Source organism: Lactuca virosa, chromosome 4 (genome assembly GCF_052849685.1).
Source record: "Lactuca virosa cultivar CGN04683 chromosome 4, Lactuca_virosa_CGN04683_v6, whole genome shotgun sequence".
In the NCBI taxonomy this organism is placed as follows: Eukaryota; Viridiplantae; Streptophyta; class Magnoliopsida; order Asterales; family Asteraceae; genus Lactuca; species Lactuca virosa.
Window position 1 is genome coordinate 293,901,160 of NC_136429.1, and position 6,868 is coordinate 293,908,027.

Here is a 6,868-nt window from a genome sequence, read left to right on the forward strand (position 1 = left end):
ATAGGCATGGATTGGTTGAGCCCTAACGGGGCGGTGATTGACTGCGCGCATCAGTTGGTTCGAATCAGGACCCCGAGTGGGGGAGAGCTGGTGATTTAGGGCGAGAGGCCACAACACAGACCAACACTATGTTCAGCAGCGAGGGCTAGGCGCTACCTTCAGCAGGGCTGCGCTGGGTATGTCACCTACGTTATGGATACCCGAGGGGCGGGCAAAGCGTTGGTGAGCGATGTACCCGTGGTGCGAGATTACGCGGATGTATTCCCAGAGGACCTGCCTGGGATACCTTCGGAGTGACAGGTGGAGTTCAGGATCGACTTAGTCCCTGGTGCGGCACCGATAGCCAAGGCACCATATCGGTTGGCTCCACCCGAGATGCATGATTTGTCTACGCAGCTGCAGGAGCTATTAGACAAAGGATTTATCAGGCCGAGTAGTTCGCCTTGGGGAGCCCCGGTCCTGTTTGTCAAGAAGAAGGACGGGTCGCATCGCATGTGCATAGATTACCGGGAGCTGAACAAGGTAACGATGAAGAACCGTTACCCACTCCCGAGGATAGATGACTTGTTCGACCAGCTTCAGGGAGCATCTTGGTTTTCCAAGATAGACTTGCGGTCAGGCTACCATCAGATGAGGGTCAGGGATGAGGATATACAGAAGACTGCTTTTCGGACTCGCTATGGTCACTACGAGTTCGTGGTGATGCCCTTCGGGCTCACCAATGCTCCTGCCGCGTTCATGGACCTCATGAACCGCGTGTGCATACCGATGCTGGATTGGTCTGTGATAGTTTTCATTGATGACATCTTGGTTTAATCTAAGACGTAGGAGTAGTATGAGGAGCATCTATGAGAGGTTTTGGATACCCTGAGGAGGGAGATCTTGTATGCCAAGTTCTCCAAGTGCGAGTTCTGGTTGCGCGAGGTGTAGTTTCTTAGGCACCTTGTCAACCACAACGGGATATTGGTTGACCCGACCAAAATGGAGGCCGCGATGAGATGGGAGGTTCCGAAGTCTCCATCTGAGATTCGGAGTTTCCTCGGATTGGCGGGCTATTACCGGAGATTCATTCGGGACTTCTCCAAGATAGCTGTACCTTTGACCCGACTGACGAACAAAGCCGTTGTTTTTCGCTGGGGGCCTGAGCAGCAGGCAGCGTTTGAGACGTTGAGACAGAGACTGTGCGAGGCGCCGATCCTCGCCCTGCCCGAGGGCGTGGAGGATTTCGTGGTGTATTGTGATGCGTCCATTTCAGGTTTGGGCGCAGTTTTGATGCAGAGAGGGAATGTCATCGCCTACGCCTCGAGGCAGCTGAAGCCTCACGAGGCGAACTACCCGACGCATGATTTGGAGTTGGGGGCGGTCGTCTTCGCCCTCAAGATTTGGAGACACTACCTCTATGGGGTCCGTTGTACCATCTACACGGACCACAAGAGTTTGAGGTACCTTATGGATCAGCCGAATCTGAACATGAGGCAGCGTCGGTGGTTAGACGTGGTGAAGGATTACGATTGTGAGATCCTTTATCACCCGGGGAAGGCCAATGTCGTGGCCGATGCGCTTAGCCGCAAGGGAGCGCCGATCAGGGATATCTGTATGAGGATGACCATGGTGACTCCGCTTTTGGAGCAGATCCGAGAGGCCCAGCTGGAGGCCATGAAGGAGGAACATCGGAAGAGCGAGCGTATTGTGGGTCAGGTTTCCTCCTTCGACTACGACAACCTAGGGTTATTGACACTACATCGTAGGGTATGGGTTCCCTATCATGGGGGTGTGCGCCAGGTTCTGATGGAGGAGGCGCACAAATCCCGATTCTCGATTCATCTCGGGGCGACGAAGATGTACAGAGATCTTCGACCTGATTACTGGTGGCCCTGCATGAAGCGGGATGTCGCCTGGTACGTGGAGCGGTGCTTGACCTGCAGGAATGTCAAGGCCGAGCACCAGAGGCCACACGACAAGATGCACCCGTTAGACATTCCTATGTGGAAATGGGAAGATATTACTATGGATTTCATCACTAAGCTTCCCAGGATTGCAAGGGGAGTGGATTCGATTTGGGTCATCGTGGATCGGTTGACCAAGAGTGCCCACTTCATACCGATCCAGGAGAGCATCTCGAACGAGAAGTTGGCCGATATATACATCCGAGAGGTAGTAGCTCGGCACGGAGTGCCGGTTTCAGTGATTTCGGACCGAGACGTGCGGTTTACTTCCAGGTTCTGGAAGAAGTTTCACGACCAGTTTTGTACTCGTCTGCACTTTAGTACAGTGTTCCACCTGCAGACGGATGGTCAGAGTGGGCGGACCATCCAGACTTTGGAGGATATGCTGCAGGCATGTGTCCTAGACTTCGGGGGTAGCTAGGATACCTACCTTCCATTAGCTGAGTTCTCCTACAACAACAGCTATCACGCGAGTATCGATCGTCCTCCCTTCGAGATGTTGTACGGGAGGAAGTGAAGGACCCCGATATGTTGGGGCGAAGTCGGAAAAAGGGTCGTGGGGAGCACCGAGGTGGTGCTCAAGATGATAGAGAGGATTCAGCAGGTTAGGAGTAGGCTTCAGACTGCTCAGAGTCGGCAGAAAAGTTACGCCGACAAGCGCCGATCAGACCTGGAGTTCCAGGTCGGGGATATGGTCCTCCTGAAGGTGTCGCCTTGGAAAGGTGTCATCCGATTCAGGAAGCGGGGCAAGTTAGGCCCCAGGTACATTGGACCTTTCGAGGTTGTAGCCCGGGTGGGCAAGGTGGCGTATAGGCTGGATCTGCCAGCCGAACTCAGTCAGATTCACAGTACGTTTCATGTCTCCCAGTTACGGAAGTGCCTGGTGGACGACTCGGCAGTGGTACCCTTGGAGGATATTCAGGTGGATGACAGCATGTATTACATTGAGCGGTCAGTGGCGATCCTCGATAGGAAGTCGAAGGATCTGAGGAACAGGAGGGTGGAGCTGGTGAAGGTGCAATGGAAGCACCGCAAGGGATCAGAATGGACTTGGGAGCCGCAGGAAGAGATGAGGGAGCACTACCCATAGATTTTTCCAGATTCAGTAGCAGACTTCGAGGACGAAGTCTAATATAAGTGGGGGAGATTTGCAGCACCCGATTCCTGGTACGTATTTAATTTCAAGAAGTATTGAAATTTACTCTGGGACTCGGCGAGTTGGTGGCCCAACTCGTCGAGTAGACTCGACTTATGATTGGGGGTTTAAGTGACCTACTCGACGACCCGGAAGACCGACTCGACGAGTAGGAGCTGTCTGGACAAAACCCTAATATTTAGGGTTTGCACCCTATTTAAACACTTTATCTCGTCCCAACCTAGCCTCCATCACCATCCCAACTCAGAGAAACCCTAGATTGAAACCCTAAACCATTTTGAGTGATTTTGAGCTCTTTTGTGCCTTTTGTGTGTGTTTGAAGTTGAAGGAGAAGAAGAGAGCTTAAGAGATCAAGAGGAAGCTAGAAGATCCAGAGGTGTTGCTTTATTCTCAGTCCATTCAAGGTAAAAAGCTTGAACCTTGACCATCTATTTCCTAGATCTTGTTTTGGGGATATTTCTCTACCTTTTCTAAGCTTTTGAGAGGCTATGCTCAGATTTGCTTGTATATGCGGGTTTGTGTTTCAGATCTGGAACCATTGAGGGTTCCCATGGCATAAAGGTGCCAACTTTATGGCCATGGGAGATCCATGCATCATATAAAACCCATTTTATAGCCTTTTGAGCCAAAAACCCAATGCATGGACATCAAGTTCGTAGCTTTACGTATAAAAGGGACCCTGGGAGGTCAGATCTATGATTGGGATGCATTAAGTCCCACTGAAATCAACTGTATAATTTTGGACAAAGAGGGACTCGACGAGTCACTTGGGTGACTCGGCGAGTCGGGACGTTCTTCCCCCGAAACGACTTCTGGAAATGGTTTTGGTTGAGTGGAAGGAACACTCAGCCTGCTAGGGGTTTGTTTTGGAACTGGAAATCATAGGACTCGACGAGTGTATGAACATACTCGGCGAGTCCAAGGCAATCTCCCAAATCATGAAGACGGACTCGACGAGTTATTCATAGAACTCAGCGAGTCATAGACTAGACACATTCATATGATGAAGATGAACTCGACGAGTTCAAGGATGAACTCGGCGAGTCGGTTGAAGATTGTCCGATGTGTTGTTGAAGGCGAACTCGTCGAGCTCTCGCTAGACTCGATGGGTAGGAACGAGTTTATGACATTTTGTGGTTATGGGGACTCGACGAGTTGGCGGGCCAACTCGGCGAGTCGAGTCAACCAGATGTTGACTTTGACCAAAGTTGACTTTGACCATGGATTTGACTTGGACATTGATTGGGTTTGGGTTGACCCTTGTAAGGGTTACGAGTATGAGTATGAGTTGATAACTTGGAAGACTTGTCGTGTAGGGATTGAGGAGTCGAGGAGAGTCGATTTCCACATCGAGATCAGTGCAGACACTACGCGACATCGAGGTGAGTTACCTTCCAGTAGTGGTGGGTCTACGGCCACATGCCGACCCACTGGTAGGAGATGTATGTTAGATGATTGTCTTTGTGATATTAATCTAGGTTTGCTGCCATCTGTTATGTTCTATGTGCTAGCCTGATATGATGTTATGTGATAGAGTTAGCAGTAGGGGGAGATAGTCCCCAAGTTACCGGTCGATAGGGCCGAAGGGGTAGTTTAGTACCCAGCTATGCTAGATTATGATTATGTGATAGACCGGTCGAGAGGACCGAAGGGGTAGGCCAGCACCCAGATATGCTAGGCAAGGTCACCGATCGAGAGGACCGCAGGGGTAGGCCAACACCCAGATATCCTAGGCAAGGTCACCGGTCGAGAGGACCGAAGGGGTAGGCCAGCGCATTGTTACAGTTTTATAAATTGATTTCCGCACATCACACGCATGCATGATTTCAGGTACCTCTTCGGCAAAGGGGAAGGAGCTGGCGCGGTAGCGGCACATCACACGCATGCATGATTTCCGCACTATGAGATTTCTTGGGATTGTACTCTGATTTTTATTACTATTGATGATATGGTTTTGAGACACATTTGTTAGAGTTTTATAAATTGATTTGACACTGGTGATGTTTTTGGTAAACTATTTTATGAGTTACTTAATCAAAAATGAAATTTTTGGCCTTAAAAATTGGGATGTTATATATATATATATATATATATATATATATATATATATATATATATATATATTATATATATATATATATATATATATATATATATATATATATATATATATATATATATATATATATATAATGACGAATGTGACGAATAATTATAGACCAATGGATAAAAAGAAAAAAAAACTATATCTTAGGTATATATTCATAGGATAAAATAATATGAACTATATACTAATACAAATCTGATTGTAAGAGTATTTTAGTATTAAATTATATTTTATAAAATAAAATATTGGATTTTAAGGGATTCTGTTAATTTAAAAAGAATGAACATCTTGAAGAATAATAAATAAAATATTGAAAAATAACAACATTCTTGAAGCATATAAGAATTACTATTCTTCTCACAAATAACATATTTTGATGGAATAAACTTTTTTGAAGGATAACAACATTCTTGAACCATAAATTGAAGAACAACAATATTCTTATATATTCATAAACATCTGAACTTAAATACAAAATTTGACCGACAAACTACATGGGAAAATGGGTATTCTTCCTTTTTAGAAACATTTTTTGAAAGTAATAATTCCATTTTTTAAGATGTTCACTTACCCGTATTTATATATAGACATATTAGCCATACATTGTATTGCACATTTGCCCATTCAGCCTCTAAACTTTTTTTCATGATTTATGAGGGAATAAAGTGGGTTATGACCTGTTTTAGTCTTTTAACGTCTAATAACAGGCCCACAATGCCATATGTATTCTGAAAGTACCAAACGATGCCCAACTGTGAATCTCACTATTACACTAATGTCACATGTTTTGACTTTATATCAATTAACCCCTAATCTACCTACTCCTTTAAAATCCCCCCAATTCCTCCGATTTCTTCAATATTTCATCAAAACGATGCTAGAATGGGTGGTTCTAGTCTACACCACCGTAGCCGAAGCCGTCATAATCATCCTCTTAACCCTCCCCGACCTTGATGCACCAAGGATAGGTGTTATCGTCATTACAACTATCCTCATGAAACCCTTCCTTTTCGTTGTACCCGTTTGCCTCTTTTTACTAGTGGACATCTACTGGAAGTACATATCGATGCCCAACTGTGAATCTTAGAACAACTCGCCATCGGAGCACCTCCGCCACCAGAAATCGATCATGAAGAGTCAGGGATTGTCTGCTACTAGATCTTGTACTCTGTTACGAAGCTCGTTGTTCGTGTTGACCACCTCCATTAGTGAATTGAGAAGTTGAAGAATAAGGAATTGAGAAGTTGAAGAATAAGGAATTGAGAAGCTGAAAAACAAGGAGTAAGTTGTCCATCCGTAACACCTTTATTGGGGGGGGGGATTAGATAAGTTCTCTCTGGATTTGGTTAGCTTTTGTTATTGAAGTTCTATAAGTACCTATCATTGTTGGATATCATTCGAATTTGTAAGGTTCAAAATATCTAGCGAGGTGTCGAAGTATGTTTAGGTCTGGGTAGTGTTGATATCGAAGTTATACACTTCGAATGTATGTATTATGTAAGGCAGTTTTAGAGGTCGAAGATTAAAGGTTTAGCCCTTATGTATTTTTTGTATGCGTCTGTATCACCCTATAAATAGGGTAAGTATAGGAGTCGAGAGTAGCTGTTGAGCTTTTAAGCGTTTACTCTCTTGTGTTCTTGTGTACTTGTTTAGATGCAC

The 6,868-nt window shown here is 45.7% G+C and overlaps 1 pseudogene; it reads left to right on the top strand.

Annotated features, from left to right (window-relative positions):
* The first annotated feature begins 6,083 nt into the window (after positions 1–6,083).
* Positions 6,084–6,457, top strand: LOC145105988 (uncharacterized; annotated as a pseudogene).
* Positions 6,458–6,868: the final 411 nt, after the last annotated feature.